This window comes from Pteropus alecto, unplaced genomic scaffold (assembly GCF_000325575.1).
Source record: "Pteropus alecto unplaced genomic scaffold, ASM32557v1 scaffold75, whole genome shotgun sequence".
In the NCBI taxonomy this organism is placed as follows: domain Eukaryota; kingdom Metazoa; phylum Chordata; class Mammalia; order Chiroptera; family Pteropodidae; genus Pteropus; species Pteropus alecto.
Window position 1 is genome coordinate 20,109,896 of NW_006440638.1, and position 18,788 is coordinate 20,128,683.

The 18,788-nt window shown below is 36.2% G+C and overlaps 1 protein-coding gene across 9 annotated transcripts in view; it reads left to right on the forward strand.

Moving 5' to 3' along the window:
• The window catches only part of CUNH3orf67 (chromosome unknown C3orf67 homolog), a 211,036-nt gene that overhangs the window by 43,552 nt on the left and 148,696 nt on the right, over positions 1 to 18,788 (forward strand). Inside the window, exon 1 of one of the 9 annotated variants that reach the window (XM_025050718.1) lies at positions 15,001 to 15,019. The exons of the other annotated variants lie outside the window; for them this stretch is intronic. The gene's annotated coding sequence lies outside the window, so the exon portion shown is untranslated. Of the gene's footprint in view, positions 1 to 15,000; positions 15,020 to 18,788 lie in introns of those variants that run through there. 9 annotated transcript variants of the gene reach the window in all.

The following is an 18,788-nucleotide window of genomic DNA, read 5'->3' on the forward strand; positions in this document are numbered from 1 at the left end:
AATCCAGTTTTCTCTATTTTTCCCCATCAACTTTATGTTACCCCCATTTAACTCTCTCAATGGATGATGTCCTTTTATGGCTGAGTTTCTAGTCATTGCTCTCAGTTTTAGTTCAAAATGTGGCTATTTTCCATACATTACATTTCATCTAAGCTCCAATTCAGTTTGTGCCTCTTGAACTCTGCCCCAGGAACTCCCAAACGGGTCTTTCTTTTTGGAGGGACATAGCACTCTGCCCCACTCCCTGGGACAGAACTTCCAACATGATTTCTCATGTCCCACATACCTTCCAATTTGCCACTTACTCTTTCACTTCAATTTCTGTTTGTCTAAATTCCTCAGCACTTGAAATTTTCCTGGATTCTCCTTGAGTCCCTGCTGCCTGATGAACTGACAGGCCCTGATACGTTTCTAGTTTCCAGTGACACCTAATGTTCTCAAATCTAGCAATGATCACAGTCCCTCCTAGTCCACCTTAATACTAATTTCTTTCCAGATCTTGTCATCAAGACTCTTCTACTGAAAAAATTAACACAAATACTTGTATCCTTACCATTATCATGGCTCAAGTTAGACTGCTAAAAATTTCAACTGGCGTTTTGAAGCTGAAACATCTCTTCTTCACCTCCACACCTCTACCTCAAGCTTTATCCACATCTCATTCTTGGCCATTGCAGGGAACTCATATAAGAGCATGTTCTCAGCAATAAGAAGCATATGGTACAAAAGGGCAAATAAGGAAAATTGGGGTGTGGAATTTCTATAGTAAATTACAGAGTTGAAACTGGATTTTCTGGTGTTTCATATACCAAACACCATTAGGTAGAAACTGTAGAGCCCTATAAGACCTATTTAAACCTTTCTCATTTAGCTCCAGTGACTAACCACAGTGTGGTCCTTTTCTGGAAATAGCCCAAAGAGAAAAATCAGGGAAGACCAAGGGTCCATTTAAATGTACAAGATCTATATCTCCCCAGCCTGAGTACCATCATTATTACAGTTACCCTAGGCTTGATACTTTACAATTCCTTTGTCTGTCTCTCCTTTTTCATTTAACAAGCCTGGATAGATATACTCTTATACATACAGATAGCCACTAACGCCTTCTGTTTTGTCTCTTTGTTGAAACTGCCAGTGCTCCCACCTTATTCTAGGTCCCTGTCTCAAACCTGAAGCAGCCTCCTTACTCACTCTCTGGTTTATGTTTTTCAGGACTATTTGGATGCCTGTTAGTCTTATGGCTTCTTCTTTGGCCAGCTTCTAATTTTCTACCACATAAAGCATAAGTTCCACTGACCTTGTTCAAACCTTCCATAATCTGTTCACACAAGCATCCACTCTTATCGCACGTACAGATCTTGCTTCTCTCTGTCAGACACACACTAGCACTCCTGTCCCGCTTTCTTCTCTGTCTCTAATCATTTTTGAGTCCCCCTCTTGGACCTGGCTGCCAATAACTGTTCCTTGGTGTCTGAGTCCTCATCAATGATAGTGATGGTAACAAGCACTAATAGAGGCCATTTGCAGTGGTTTAGAGTTGGACTGCCCACCTACTGTGTGACTTTGGACAAATTACTTAACCACTTTATGCATGAATTTTCTCAGCTGAAAATGAAGGTATTAAAAGTGCCAAATGATCCCCAAATGGCTTATGACAACAAGCATTTATTTCTTGTTCTTGGTACATGTAAGCTATGGGTAAGCTGCAGTTCTACTCTAACTGTCCTTTTCATCCAGAGTACAGGTTGACATACCATCATCAGGGTCAGCATTTTGATGGAACCTCTCTGGGTACCTCTTAGAACTTCTGCTGGAATGGGTCACATCTGCTCAGTTTCATTGGCAGAGTCTGTCACATGGTTGAGAGTCATTGGGGTAAGGATGTATTTGTCCTCTCACATGGAGAGGAGAAGGGAACATTCATCCATAATAATGTAGTCCACAATGCTGCCTCATAAGGTTATTGCAAAGAACAAATGAGTTAATGGATGTGAGATCTTAAAAGGGTGCCTGGCACACAATAAGGACTGAGTAAGTATCAGTTGTTATTTTTATTGTTGAGTCTTGTGCCAGTTTCCGTGTTTGTGCTAATAAGCACTTTACATGTATCTTATAGTTCATTCTTCAAGGTTGATATTATTACCCTCATTTTACAGATGAGTAGACTGAGGCTTAAAGAGGATGAGTAAATTGTCCACAGTTACACTGTTTGCAAGGAACAAAATGGGCATTTAAACATGCCTGCAATACTGCAGAACCTTTGCTGCTAACCTTTTCTATTCCAGTAAACCTGTATTGGGAAGATTCCTTCTAAACTTTCTAAGCCTATTTTGCTACTGCCACTGTAGTCTACCACCCCTCTAAACTCTGCTGTGACCTTGAAGGACTTATTTTTAGGCAGCTGCCCACCCAAAGTCCCAGGGCTTCTATTCTAATAACCTTCATATCAGGATTAGTGTCACTGATTACTTTATTCAAGCAACATAGAAGTTGATCCTATGGAAAGCCAACTGAGTGGACTCTGAAGCTCTCAATCCTATGTTTAGAGAGCTGAATTTATATACCTTCCCTGACCTTGCTTTCTCTGGGAACCTACTTGTCTAATTCCTTGGTGGGGCCCCATGCCCTCACCCGAAGGCAGAAGCCAGACCCCACAGGGAGTCCACTAGACATTGTTAGTGAGAAAGTTACCTATTTGTCTTCCTTTCTGTATCTCATTAATGGGCAAATGGTAGAATAAGGCATGTGGGCATTTGCAATCCTGTGGGGTTAGACCTGTCCACCTTTAAGGTTGGAGTATATCCTTAGAATTTATTGGCCCTCATGTTCAGTCTTCCAAGCCCAAGGCAGGGCAGCCCTTCTACCTTGTACTTGGTTCATTTATTGACTATATTTCTTCCATGGTGATATAAGCTTCATGAGAGTAAAGACCATGTTTCATGACCCTCATGCATTTCTCCACAGTGCCTACGAGCTTGGGGACATCATTAGAGGCTGCACACAGTCTAGGAGCATTGTCTCTCAGTTCTAAAATGAAGATAGTTATATTTGCATCACTGAATTGAGGATTCAAATTTAAGGACAGGGCGGTACAGTAGAGTGATAAGAGCATGCTCTAGAGCCAGATTGCCTAGTATAGATACTGCCTAGTACTTACTATCCATGAACTTTGAGCTTCAGTTTTCTCATCTATAGGGTGGGGATAATAGTACTTATTTCATGGGGTTATTGTGAGGATTAAAAGTTTGTACGTAATAAGAATTCAATAAATGTTAGCTTTTATAAATAACAAGTATTACATACGAAAACACTTGGAATTGCCTAGAACAATGCTGCTCAAAGTGGCCATCTGCAGTGAGATAAGAAACTTGTGCTGTGATGTAAATCAACACCCTCACTTCTTTGAAAAATTCTTGTTAGGAAAAAAAAAAAAAAGGATGGTTGGATATAAAGCTGATTTACATTCAGTTGACTCTAGCTGTTTATCTTCCTTGTTGGCAATAACAAACAGTTCACAGACTATACCTTTTGTTAACCTGGCCTAGGACATAGTAGGTAGTCAGTAAATTTGTTTAATTTTATATTCTAGCCTGAAAAAAAGTCTCTTAAGGTGTCTTGTTAAGGTAAATACATTTCCTACCTAATGAATGTTGTAGAGTTGAAGTTTCCTGTGTATCACACATTATAAATCTATATTATATTTATTTATAGTCTTTCTGTATCTTCAAAGTTACAAGTAGGGTAAATCATAGCCATTTTTGGGGTAAAAGCTGTGATTGTTTTTCCAGTAGTGCATAGATTAAAGCAGCCATATGGGTCTTCATGTGAAGTCTAAGTGAGTTTTTCCAGATAGCAGGGAGACATACAGGTGATGTCCTCATTTTCTTTTGTCATTATTAACATCTATTTATATAGTCAAATATAAAAAACTAAGCACAGTTTTACAGGTGAGATTTATTTATGTAAATAAGTCTGGAAACTATGCCTATTGTTTACCAAAAAATTCAAGTATAGTGTCATTATTTAGAAAGGAATTAATATGTCAGTACATTTTTTTATGCTTCATTTATACTAAAGTAATTTAACATAAAATTTATAATTGTGTTAGTCTAGGTTCTCCAGAGAAACAGAACCAATAATATATATTATATAATAATATAATAGTTTGTATTCTATATTTCACATAATTATATGTAATATATAAGAATTCAATAAATGTTTACTGTTATAGATAACAAGTATCATATATGAAAGCACTTAGAATTACCTAGAGCAATGCTACGTAATGTGGCCATCTGTATGAGATAAGGAACTTGTGCCGTGATGTAAATCGACACTCTCATTTATAATATATATTCTATGTATGTTAAATAGAATATGAAATACTATAATTATGTTATATAATATAAAATGTTTCATATACATATATATAAATAGATGTATTATAAAGGATTGGCTCATATGGCTATGGAGGCTGAGTAGTCCCACCATCTGCAGTAAGCACGCTGGAGACCCAGGAGAGCCCATGGTATTGGTCCAGTTTGTGTCCAAAGGCCTCAGAACCAGGAGATGGTATAAACGCCAGTCACAGTCCGAGTCCGAGTCCAAGTCCGAGTCCAAACAAAGGAGACCAATGTCCCAGCTCGAAGACAATCAGAGAGATTGTATTCTTCCTTCCTCTGCCTTTTAGTAATATTCAGGCCTCCAACAGATTGGAGGAGGCCCATCTACATTGGGAGGGCAATCTGCTTTACTTAGTCTATAGATTCAACTCTCATCCAGAAACACCCTTACATATACCCAGAATAATGTTTAACCAAATATTTGGGCACCCCTTGGCCCAGTCAGGTTGACACATAAAATTAACCATCACAGTAATATTAGACACAGTGCCTTCTATGTACAGGTGAACTTCTTTGATTCCTATATACTTTTTTTTTTTGCATTTTTTAAAATATTTTTTTAAATTTTTAAATTATAGTTGGCATACAATATTATATTAGTTTCAGGTGTACAACATAATGATTAGGCATCTATATAACTCACGAAGTAGTCACCCCAATAAATCTGACACTCTAGTTATTAAAATATTGTTGACTATGTTCCTTATGCTATACTTCATATCTCCATGACTATTTTGTAACTACTTTTTTGTACTTCTTAATTCCTTCCCCCTTTTTCACCACCCCTCTAAACCCCCTCCCATCTGGTAACCCTCAAAATGTTCTCTGTATGAGTTTGTTTCTGTTTCTTTTCTTTTTCTTTATTTTATTCTTTAGATTCTACATGGATGTAAAATCATATGGCATTTGTCTTTCTCTATCTGATTTACCCCACTCAGCATAATACCCTCTAGGTCCGTTATGAAATATCTTTTTCTATTTCTTTACTTTTGATTTATCTGTGTCTTTTAATCTGAAGTAAGTCTTGTAGACAGCTTATGTAAGAGTCTTGTTTTCTTATCCATTCAGCCACCCTATCTTTTGATTGGAGCATTTAATTCTTTTTCATTTGAAGTCCTTGTTGATAGATATGTAGTTATTGCAATTCTTTTTCATTTGAAGTACTTGTTGATAGATATGTAGTTATTGCAATTCTTTATTCATATTTTTGATACATATTTTGTTTACTTTTTCTTAAGTCCCTCCAACATTTCATATAATAGTGGCTTGGTGGTGATGAACTCCTTTAGCTTTTTCTTGTCGGGGAAGCTCTTTATCTGTCCTTTAATTCTAAATGATAATTTTGCTGAGTAAAGTAATCTTGGTTGTAGGTCCTTGCTTTTCATCACTTTAAATATTTAGTGCCAGTCCTTTTTGGACCACGAAGTTTCTGTTGAGAAATTGACTGACAATCTTAGAGCGCTCTTTTGTAAGTGACTAACTGCTTTTCACTTGCCGCTTTTAAGATTCCCTCTTTGTAATTAAACTTTGACATTTTAATTATGATGTATCTTGGTGTGGGCTTCTTTGGGTTCATCTTGTTTGTGACTCTGCACTTCCTGGGCTTTTATGTCTATTTCCTTCACCAGGTTAGGGAAGTTTTCAGTCATTGAAATAGGTTTTCAATTCCTTGCTCTCTCTCTTCTCCTTCTGGTACCCCTATGATATGAATGTTGTTGCACTTGATGTTGTCCCAGAGGCCCCTTAAACTATTCTCATTTTTTTGGATTCTTTTTTCTTGGCACGGTTCTAATTGAGTATCCTCCAGTACCCCATTCTCTAAATTGCTAATTTGATTCTCCAGCCACTCTGTTGATTCCCTCTAATGTTCTCTTTAGCTCATATATTGTATTCTTCATTTCTGACTGGTTCCCTTTTATGTTTTCCATCTCCATTTTTATGTTTTCTATCTCTTTGTTAAAGTTCTCCCTTAGTTCATCTACTCTTCCCTTAAGTTCATTGAGCATCCTTATCTCCAGTGTTTTGAACTCTGCATCTGGTATATTGCTTGTCTCCATTTTGTTGAGTTCTTTTAATGGAGGTTTGTTCTGTCCTCTCATGTGGGACATGTTTCTTTGTCTCCCCATATTGGTTGCCTCCCTGTATTTATTTCTATGTATTAAGTATGGCTCCTAAGTTTCCCAGTTTTAGTATAGTGGCTTTATGTAGTAGGTGTCCTGTGGGTTCCAGTGGCACAGTCTTCCCTGGTCACCTGAATGAGGTACTCAAGGTCTGTCCTTTGTGTGGGTTGTGTGCGCTCTCCAGATATAGTTGAGCCTTGGTTGCTGTTTTCACTTCTATGAGAGGGATTGACCCTTGTGCTGATTGGTTGTGAGGATTGGCCTGTGAGGGGCAGACCCTATGGAGTAGGATTCACTTTAGCAGGGCTCTGGTGCCTTCCCAGTCTCCCCTTCAGTTGTTCCTCCTCAGATGCAGCCTGTGGTGCTCTGGCTCAGTCGCCAATTGAAGCAGGCTACTGGGTGTGCCTGCCCAAGGGTCTCCTGGGAGAAGCCCAGCTGTACACCAAGTTCAGCCACAGCCTGTGCACTTCCAGGGCCACCTGGTAAGAATCACCAAGCAATCTGCAGATGGCTACCACCCATGCTGGCCTATAGGTGCCTCAAGAAGCTAAGCCTGGAACTCATGGTATTTTTGTAGTTTTGTTGTAAGTTTGGTATGGTGTGAGAGGAGGCTAGATGCACAACATCTAGCTTCTACACCATCTTGGCCGGCCCTCCTATGTACTCTTGAGGATGATTCTCTTTTTTTTCCTATTCCAAATTAATTAGTTAGCTTGGTTTGGAACTTTCATTCCTCATTTTTGAATAAAATTTGTTTTGTTCTCTTTTTTAGTTTCTACAAATAGTTTAATTTTATCAGAGGTCATTAACATTCATTTCTGCTGCATTATAACTGAAAATGTAAAGACATATGCTAGTGATTCTGAAAATTTTTCAGTTGCAGGAGAATCCTGTTTCCGAGCTAAAAAATAGATTTGATAGATTATAGAGGAAATTTTTGAATGATGAGGCAGAAGAAGGCAGTCTGTTTTGTGCAACTGTATCTCCTAATATCCTCCTCAAAATGGCATTGTAAGGATGTGCAGTGAAAATGGTAACCCTCTGTCATTCCAGAAAAAAGAGATGTGGGTAGTGCAGCTTGAAGGTTCTCAGGGCATGGAGGAAAAACGTTTCAAAAACAGCAAAGGGCTGTTTGAAAATGCAAAAGAAAATGGATACCATAGGAATGAATTGGATTATTTTTCACTGATAAACCTTCCTGTAACCCTAAGGAATAGTACCATAGCTCCACCTACTGCATAAAGAGGCAAAGAGGCAAAACATAAAACATGTAGTTAAAAAGAACCTTCTGACCCCACTCCAGGATTTTTTTTTTTTTTTTTATCTTTTGGTTCTTTACCCAAATAGTCATTGAAACTGTTCATATTTTTTGCTTCCAATCATTCTCTCCTCTTTCTACTAATTTCATATTTGAAAGATTTATGGGTATCATTTCAAAAGCTGACATTTCAAAGAAAACAATAGAAAATTATGATTTGATGATTTGGTTGATGTGTCTGGAAATGCATACGCATAAAGTACAATTTAGATATATATCATACTTGAATAAAATATGCATGAGAAAGACTGGAGAAGAGGGAAGGAAGGCAGTATTTTTATCAGATGAAAAGAGCAGAAGTTTTAAAGACCCGAATTCTCAGACACTAATTTGCTTGGTGCCTTGGGCAAGTTACTTAACTTTGTGTGCTACAGTTCCATTAAAAAAAAAAAAAAAAAGAGGATAATGGCATATGCCTTTTCTCTGCCTCATAGAATTCTTATCAGAATGATAGAAGATCAAGTAATGCCCCACTTATCCAGCCATTATACTTCAGCCTCAGCCATCTGTAATGAATCTCAGAAGCAGGTAGAAAAAGGCCTGCGAGCCAGGAGAGCACTGAATGTTTTAAGAAAAGGCAAAAAACCATTGACTTGGAATTATGTGTAAAGTAAGCTTAGTGTTTCAAAGTTGGTGTACATATATACATGCACATGTATGTATGTGTGTTTTTTCTCTATATTTCTTCCTGTAGTTCTTCCCTCTCTGTAGTTACCTAGGGAAACAGATTTTTTTAAATGGGAAGATAAAAAGGATGATAAAGGAAGGTACAACTGCCTCCTTAGAAATTCACCATGAAGGTAACTGGAGAAGAGATCCCAGAAGTCCTGCAGTATTCTCAGTCCAGAATTGAGAGTAAACAGCTTTCTGTATTTCCATTAATCACACTATACTGGTCCTCTGTTTCAGAGTTTGCAGGCCTTAGCAAAAGTTTTCTGAGTCATGTCTAGAATGCCTTTTTACAAAGAAGTTTGTGCTGCATTTTATGAAAAGTTTCATTTTTTAAGATGTCTTTAAGTGGATGCACATCATTTATGTTGAAAATCAGTCTATAATGGACTATCTTATTTTTTCTTTCATGATGGTAGACACATTTGATATTACTTAGAAATATTTTGATTTCCTCAATCAAATGGAAAATACTCCACCAAATTTCCTTCCTTATGGTTTCTGATCTGATTTAAACCACTTTCCAGATCATCTTAAAGCCAAAACAAGGGGTTAGATTCTGGAAAACTGATTTTTTGAGGGGTAGGGAGTGAATGTCTTACAAAATAAAAATGTAAATTAAATATTTTCATTGTATTTAGACTCGTGAAAAGGCTTTCTTTTTTGGAGTAGAACTAAAAACTTAAAGTTCTAGATGGATGTTCATCTAGGCATTTTGTACATACCTTAAATAACTAAGCATTATATTTTCATGCAGTAAAGAAAACAAATTGTATATTTCATTTTGAAATGCTTTTATATAACATCGTTATTAAAATATATACTAAATTTATAAATGTAAACTTAAATTAAAATTTTTTTTATATATTTATTATCTGATGGAGGCAGGCAAAAAGTAACAACACCTCCAGTGTTCTTTGCCATCTGAGAACGGAAAATCTGAGACTTCAGATGATATTGGGGTAAATCAGGGTTTCTCAAACTATTTGAAGTACCAGGTGTTTTTTTTTTTCTTTTTCTTTTTCTTTTATTTTGATTTCCCATTTGTCTTAGACCAATATGATATTTTACTGACTGTATATAGTACCACTGCCTAGTTAGGGCCACATGCTACTCATGTGCTTTTGACAACCCCTTAACTGGTCTATACCCTGCCCATCAAGATGGATCCAGTGATCATGTACTTAGATGTCACAACAGTGTCAAATTGCCGTGTAAGTTTCTGAATATTTATTCTCAGTTTTGGTACTTACCTCATCATGGACTGGTAGCAATCTGCTTTCAGGCAAGTACCTTGGAATAGCACTGGATAGATTAGTGATTAATCGTACATACCGAGGAACCAGACTGCCTGGCTTCAAATCCTGGCTTTGTACTGGCTGGCAATGAGACCCCAGGGACATCATTTAACCTTAAATGAAATGGGGATAACAATGCTAACCCATCTCATAAGGTTGCCATAAGCATTATGTGAACAAAGTACTTCATCCCTTAAAACTTAATAACTTAATAGTTTGCTTACTTTGTGTTTAGCAGCAGTGATATTGTTACTAAATCAGCCAAGCTGAATTTTGAACCTACTTGAAATTTCAGTATTTTCTCAACTCACCTAGAATAATTGTTTTGAAACCTAATTTACTTTTATGGCTTATATTTTAAGCAAATATAGCCCATGAAAGTAAGTAATCTAAGTCAAGGATATTGTTTTTGGTGGCGGAGGAGAAGATGATTCATCCATTCAATATGAATGAATGATTTAAACATTAAAGAATATTGAATATTCAATGAATATTTATTGAACATATTTTTTTATATTCAGCTTTTAGAGGGCATCATTAGGTTCCTAGGAGGTAAGCATTTTGTCACTGAGTTTCTATTATAAGTCACAGCTGAAGAAATCTGGCTAGAGTTAGGTATATCAATTTTCTTAGTCATAACATCATAAAGATGTTATTGTCAGTTCCTTAGCTTGAACTATTTTATTTGACCTCAAAAACATTTAAGTCTGCATGCTTGATGTTGTACAGACTAAAGCAAATGCTAGTTCTTAGAGTTATCCATATTGAAAAGCCATTAATAGTTCTGCATTAGTGATGTGCCATTGTCAAAGATGAGTTCTCTGCTATAACAGGTAATTATTGATATTTCTTCTGGCAGAACTGATGAGTATTTATTTCTTGAGGAAATGACTATAAATTGTTGAAGATGTGTGGGGCACAATTGGGCTTTATACAGTATAGACAAAATGGTATATAAAATATTATAAATGCCTTCCTATGAAAAGAGACTTAACTCAATTATTCATTTGTGATTGTGTACCTAGAAAACATTTTTTAGTGTTCTTGTTCGTTTATTCATTTGATAAATATTTATTAGTGTCCAATGCCAAGTACTGTTCTAGATGCTTAGAATATTTTTAATGATCAAGGTAGAAAAAATCCCTGTCCTCCTGAAGTTTACATTTCTAATATAGAGGCAGGAAAGAAAAGCACATTTAAAAAAAAACAAAAAACAAAAAAACAAGTATTAACGAATAAATACACAGAGTAATAAGAAGGTACACAGAAAGGTTTACTTCAAGAAAAGTGAGGGTAGGCACCTCTGCAGAAGTAACATTTGAACTGAGACCCAAAGGACAAGGGCCAAGCCCTGTGAAGAGCTGGGAAGGAACTTGCCAGCAGGTGGAAAAGCTGTTGTTTACTCTGTGTGGGATCTCATACCATGCATTTCAGAGAACTCATCAATAGTGGTAGATACTGTCTCTTTTTTCCAGCTATTTATAACCTCTAATGGAAGAATACAGAAATGACTCAAAAAAAAAAGAAGCTATTTCTACTTTAATTTGCTATGCCAGTATTTCTACCTCTTTGGAGTTGTTAATTTCTTCATCAACTACCATATCCTCCCAGGACCTCTCTAAAGGCTGATCAAGGCTGCCGTTCAGAGTTCCTAAGGCATTGTCAGAGCACAAAATGCATTTTGTGTGCCTCTGACTTTATTATGCTATCCATCAGTACACTGCCGGCACATCTCAGGCATTTAATTCCGTTGAGAGTTTTTCTTGATACAAATTACTTTCATTTACTGTAATTTTTATACATTATCTACAGGATTGGCTACTTTTGAAACTCTTGACTAACACTTTTCTCAGAGGTCATAATTCTTTCCATTTCTGCTATCTCTCTTGCCTTGCCTATACTTTGCTAATAGTGAATCAATAAATTGGTCATTTTTTATCCATGCCCCAACAAAGCTATATATATAAGTATTCATTAAATTTTTTTTTCTTGGTTTGAAAATCCTACTGCTATTTGAAATTTTCATATTTACTTTAGATACGAATTTACTTCCAGTATTGAAAAGTGATCATCTTCTCGTGAGATGTAAACTGTTTTTGTTTATTTTATTGAAAGTAATATGCAAGTCAAACATTTTTTTTTTATTATTTGTAAGTTAATTTTTATAGATTCGTTATGGAACAGAAATTTATTTTACAAAATTTTATCTTCCTTGAGTAGATTGAGAAATATCTACAAAAGTTCATTAATGAATCTTGAAAACTTTGGTCATGAACTACTTACAGTGTCTTCTTTCCATACTGAATACCTCTTCAAGGCAGGATATGAGTAATGCTTTATCTAGTGAAACACTAGAAAGAATTTAAAATATAATCATCATTAGCAAAATTCTAAAATCAGCATGTTCTTACTCAATACTTTGACTTCCTTGCTATCTTAATTCTATATATTTCCTTTCTTTACATAAGATGTGCTACTATTAGTACTGCAGATCTAGAGCCAATTATGGTTGAATGACCTGGATTCTATGTGTGTTATATACTATCAACTAAATTTTTTAACTAGTCTAAATTTTAGTAACAGTAAATCTATAAAAGTAAAATATAAACATGATATAAATTTCAATTTCTGGTTGGTTTAAGTGATGAAAGACTCTAACTGGTCACTGAAATTTTATCCATAATTTTCCTTTACTTGTGCAGTTTGTCATTAATTTTATATTTAGTCTTATTAAAATGTGATACGCTAATTTCATCTTTTGTTATCTAAGTTGGGAAAAATGGTTTTTAAAAAAGCATGGAATGTAAATATTTTAGGAATGATTTAGTATAAAAATTTTACTACAACTCAGGGCAGAAGATGTTATAATAATATTTAGAACCATAGGCATTGATGTTCTCTTGGAAAATTGTTTGCAGGCTTCCATTTGCAAAATGGAAATGACAAACAATCATTTAGAAAAAGACTAAAGGTGAAAGAAAATTTATCAGTAATGATAGCTAAATATTGCACATTTATATTTTTTTCATTTAGGACCAACTGAAAGGAAAGAAATATAACAGTAAATAACTGAATGCAATGGCTCTCGACTTTAGTGTTTATAATAATCATCTGTTAAGTCGCGCACGCGTGCGTGTGTGCGTGTGTGCGTGAAGTAGGTGATGGTATCAGATTCTTTGAAACCGCCTGAGTGCTCAACAATTGAATCAATTGAATTCAGCTCTGACACTAACTCCTGGAGTGAGGTTAAGGGGCTCAGTCCTATAAGACTATCCCCACTGTTTTAGTGTGCCTACATTACCCATAAATTGGGGGTTCTCATGACCCTTCCTAAGGTTCAGTAATTGCTGAAAGGACTCATAGAACTCAGGAAAGAAAGTGCTTTATTTACTATTACCAGATTAAAGGATACAACTCAGGAACAGCCAAATGGAAGAGACACATAGGGCAAGGTATGGAGTAGTGTATTGCAGAGCTTCCAAGCCTTCTCATGGTATGCCACCCTCCTATCACCTTGATGTGCTCTCAAACCCAAAAGCAATCTGAACCTTTTCTAGACGTTATTATGAAGGTTCCATTAAGTTGGCATACTTGATTAAATCATTGGCCTTTGGTAGTTGAAAATTCCAACCCTTTAATCACATGATTGACTCCTCTGGCAACCAATCTCCATCCCGAAGTACCTAGGGGCCCACCAAAAGTCACCTGATTAGCATAAACTCAGATAAGATTGAAAGGGTTGTATTATGAATAACAAACAACAATGCTCCTGTCACTTCTGTTCTTCAGGAAATTCTAAGGGTTTTAGGAGCTCTGTGCCAGAAACCAAGGACAAAGACCAAATATATATTTTTAGTATACCACAGGTAGTCATTGTGATTGTTTTCAAATATTACAGTTTTCCTTCCAGACATGTAGAATTTCACTTTCCCGCTCCTTTTATTAGATTGGCCATATGACTTGCTTTAGCCAGCAAAGATGAGCAGAAGAAACATCGTCACTTTAGGGGGAAGCTTTAGAAATTATTTTATTGATCACCATGTTCCCATCTCAATGCCCTGGTGATTATGGAAGAATATACCGTCCCGAGTCCCTGAGTTCCTAATGCAATAGAATGTGTGTTTATCTTCATTGGGGCTGAGAGTGTTTATCAGTGGAAGTATGTCTAGTAGGAATTGTCGAAGCTTTGCATTTTCTTCTGCTGGATACCTCAAAGCTTTTACTGATATAGAACCAATTTTTAAATGTATTTCTTAGCTTCGGATTTCCTCATCATAAGGATAGTTTAAAGGCAGACTAAATTCACATATGTGGAGTTTTGATTTCTCACCGTAGACTTTTCCTCAACCTAGAGCCTGGCCAGAAACAAGCTTTTTTGCTGCCTGAATCAGTGAGCAGAGGTTTCTAGAACTTATCTCACAGAGGTGGGCAGTCATTTCAGGGTCTGGCTTTATGCAGGAGTCTCAGTTCCAGTTCCTCACCTTATATAAACCCAAGGCCACATCTACTGTCCCACATAGATATTACAATCCTTGGGCCCCTGCTCATAATTTTACACAAACACATATTAGGATCTGATCCTTCTGTATATTTAGGCCAGATTATGTCCCACCCTCCTTCTCCCCACCAACACACACTTTGGCATCAAGTCATAGCTCATCAGCCCTAGCTTTTATTTCTTTATTCTGACACCTAGTCAACATACTCTTTTATCATTTAAACTTTATTTTTCTTATTTTTTTTCCAGACTGTCTATGTGTTTGTAGCAAGCAGAGAATACTCATTAGCTCAAATCCACCCTTTCTAATAAAGGAAAATAATGGTTAACTAAAATATAGAAATCTAATAATGACTTATAGCTGATAAGCCAAATCAGGGATGAGAGTGAACTAATTGGGGAAAGCTGCTGGGACATTCTCTCACTTAAAAATCTATTCAATATGCACTATATAAGATTCTAGAAACTGTTCTAGACCCTGGAGATACAAAGATAAATAAGATATAATTTCTTTTCTTAAGGAGTTATAGTCTGTTGAAGAGAATGATATAGAACAAATAGAATGTAATGTGAGAAATGCTAATTGGAATATTTGCAATTGCTATGGAGCCTTTAAGTAAAATACAGTTCTTATTTTTGCCTTTTAGAGATGTGTTGATCAAGTAGGTGATGTTTCTAAAAGGTCTTACAGAACAAGTAAAAACTCACAAAAGGTAAGGAAGATATTTTAGGACAAGAACAAAACACTTGTAAAGACCATAACATTAGTGTGGTATATTGGTTTGCTAGAGAATCAGGGATGAGTGACGTGGTGGCAGATGAATCTGGAGAAATAGGCACAGATTTTTGGACTGTATTCTGTAGGCAAAGGATTCATCATTTTTGTAAATTAGGAAGTTTCATTGGTGTTATCTTTCTAAGGAAGTTGCTGAGAGAAAAATCAGAAATAATGAGTAAACTTAGAAGGTTATTGTGGTCAGGCCAACGATGGATTTTGAAAAGCAAGAATAGAGGTGAAAAGGAACGAGATGTCGATTTCAGAATGGGACTCTAAGAGAAAATTTCAGTTAGTATAAACAGAGAACAGGAAGGGTGATAAAGAAATCAAAATTTATTGAACAATGACATTATGCCAGGCTTTTACCAAATTCTCTTAGCTCTCACAACTCCATAAGATAAGTGGTAATTTATAGATGAGAAAACAGGCTCAAAGAAGTTCACGAATAGCCCGGCATCACACTTGTGCAGTGGTAACCCAGGGCTGTCTGGCTCCCAAGCAGTGGTAACCCAAGGCTGTCTGGCTCTCAAGGCTTTCTACATTTCTTTTGTTGCCTCTCTGTAGGGATTTTTTTTTTAATTTCTAATTATTTTTTTTACATGGAGTTTGCCTCATAATTTTATAAAGCGAAATGATGAACAATTTAAGAGTCTCTAAATAACTAACTTGAAGCTTCATATTACTTTTCAACTGTAAGCTGTTTAAATCTTTCAAGGCCAGCTCCTTTAAAGTTGAAAACAATTTGTTATCTCTTTCTCTGTCATTAAGCTACATCAACCTTTGCAGTATGACTGTTCTGTACCCTACATTTTTCTGTTGGTCAACATGTGGCAAAGGGTAATAATTATTCCCATGCCTTCTGGCAAAATGTATCAGAAACTAATTCAGAAGCTGCACTGTCATCACTAAGCCAGTGCACAGTTCAAAAAACAGTGATCACTTAGGGATGTCTGACAAGTACAGTGTCATCTTAAGTCGAAGAAATAGGAAGCCAATACAATTTTTGCTGGTTTATTGCAGGAGAAGTTCTTTGGGGCTTTCCAAAAGAAAGGTTTTATATAAGTAAGTAGAAAATATCTAATTATAATAAGCAGGCTGGAATATGACTCCCAACTAGAGTCTTCTTTTCCTCCCCAACCAAAGTTGCAAGCACTGTTTCCCTTTTTCCCCTAAATACCAGTGATGGGAACTAAAGGAACACTGATAGGCCATTGTGAGGTTCAGAAATAGCCTAAGCCCACCCCTGAAATCATGCCTTACTCATTGGCTAAATTAGAATTTCTGGGTCAAAGGTAAAGAGAGTATATATCATAGTGGTTTAGAAGACAAATGCTAGAGCCACACTTCCTTGATCTGAATCCTGGTTCTGACACACATCAGCCATGTAATCCAAGACAAGTTACTTAATGCCCCTATTCCTCAGTGGGGATAATAAAAAGACACATCTCAGGGGAATGTTTGAAGATTAAACAGTATATGTAAAGAACTTATAGTGCCTGGCACAGAGTAAGCTCCATATAAATGTTTATTGTTGTTACTATCATTCTTGATATTTATAAGCAATAACTTCTATTTCAATGTGTTATGGTGATTGTTATTAAATTTAGATAATAAAATATTTTATATCTTATTTCCAGTAAGCAAATTTTTGAGTAGAATAAGAATAGACAGTCTCTTGTATTATGGTGTTTTGCTCTGATTTTGTTGTGTACATTTTTCAAATAGAAAAGGTTTAAACTGAACCATACGTTCTAAAACTGCTAAATTGAATGTCTTTTTTGCTTTAAATAAAGGTGTATTTTCTTTGTTAAATTGGAAACAATTTAATGCACCCACATTCCTTCTGGTTTAAGTAATCTATGGAAAATTAAAATGACAAGAAAGGTGGGATTAACCAGATTTATGACTGGCAAAGGCAAATTACAAACAGCTTCAATGTAGCAGGTGTAGCTATTTTAATGAAAGTACCAGACTGGTCCATAAACCCACACAGTTGCTGTACCATTCCACAGATGGCCACTTAAATAATTTAATGTCACTAAAATGATTCTACTAAAGAATTCTTTAAAACAAACTGCAATGATTTATCATTTTGAGCTGTCTGTAATACCATTATCCTAATGGCCCATGGTCAGAACAGTTTTCTTCTGTTTTTTTTTTTTCCTCCCTCTGGCTCTCCTTTTATTGTTTGAAAGTTCTTTCATCTACATATTCTTAATACCACTAATCACATTATCTAGCTTCTACTAGATTGCCTTGCTTTGAGAACCATCCTGTCTTCTAATCTCACCCTTTGTGAGCTGATTTTAGTAACTTTTAGGGAGTTACTTGATTATGGAAGGAGGGTAATTTGACAGAGGGATTAACGTGTACTTACAAGGGCTCAATGGTGAGAGACCTATCACATTGAATTTAGGAAGGGACGTATCCATTTAGCACGTCCTGGGATAAGGCACAGCATGTTGTACCATGTACCATGCTTTCAGCTATGGTAATGGTAGCATGGGTCAATATATCACAAAGGTACCACACTTCCTCATTGATGTTCAAGGGCGACAATGTTAATCAAGCATGGCAATCTTGCTGTCTTCCTTAACAGAGTACTCCAGACAGTCACTACCATTCACTTGATGTTGGAACTTAAGATGAAACCTATATGCCATCCAGGATGTGATTTTTGCAAAAGATATTTTTTTCAAATGGATTTTTCTTATATTGACTCTATTTTTAAAAAAAAGGAAAAAGGAAAAAAACAGGACAGAACATTACATCTCAACTTTGCGAATGCATTTCTTTAGAGAGGAAATATAATATGGTTTGGAATATTGGATATCTCAAGCAAGACTTTGGCAAGTGCTAGATTCCATCAGTTCACAGCTGAATTTTTTAACAAGTGCCTGAAGTGCTGAAATTTGGTGCTGTTTCTTAAGGTGGGATCAATATACTTTAGGTTTTAGACTGGAAACAGAGTTGACATTCTGTTATATAAGTTCAAAACCTGGAGTTTCAAGTTTCATTCTTGTCTACTTAAGAACTATCCTTTTGTGCAAATGTGAATTACCAGGGGTGGCTCATTTCCTAGGAGTTTTGATTATGCTCAGGCACTTAGATAAATACTTTGTTATAACCTCAAAGTCCTAGAATATGAACAAACTTTAGTTAATAATAGCAGCTAACACATAAAGCACATATGTACCTTATTTAGACTATGCTAAACACTTTATATACATTATCACCTTCAATCCTTGTAGCAATTCTACAAGGTAGAGCTTGCTTTTATGCCTAGTTTGAGAAGAGAGAGCCCTAAGTTGCCCAGAGCATTATAGCTAGTAAGTGGGAGAACCATGATCTGTGTTCAGGCAGTCTGACTGCAATGCCTGTTCCTCCACAATGCTCCTTCATCAATTGAATTGCAGGTTTTGTAATTTTCCTTGTTTAACAGATCATATCATCCAGTCCTGCTTCTGGCTCCAAAAAAAGCAAGTTCTTTGGTCATGTGGGACCTTCTTGGGTAGTAACTTCTAGCGTGTTAGCCCTGAGATTAAGGTTAAGGTTTCTGGTGAATCAGCCTCACCATCATCACCAAGATTTGGAAAAAAAAAAAAAGCCTGGTTAAGGTCAGGCTTGAAGAATACACCATGAATACTCCAAAACCTGGGAGTAGCATGAGGCAGAGACTGATGAAGACTAAAAGCCAGAAGAGT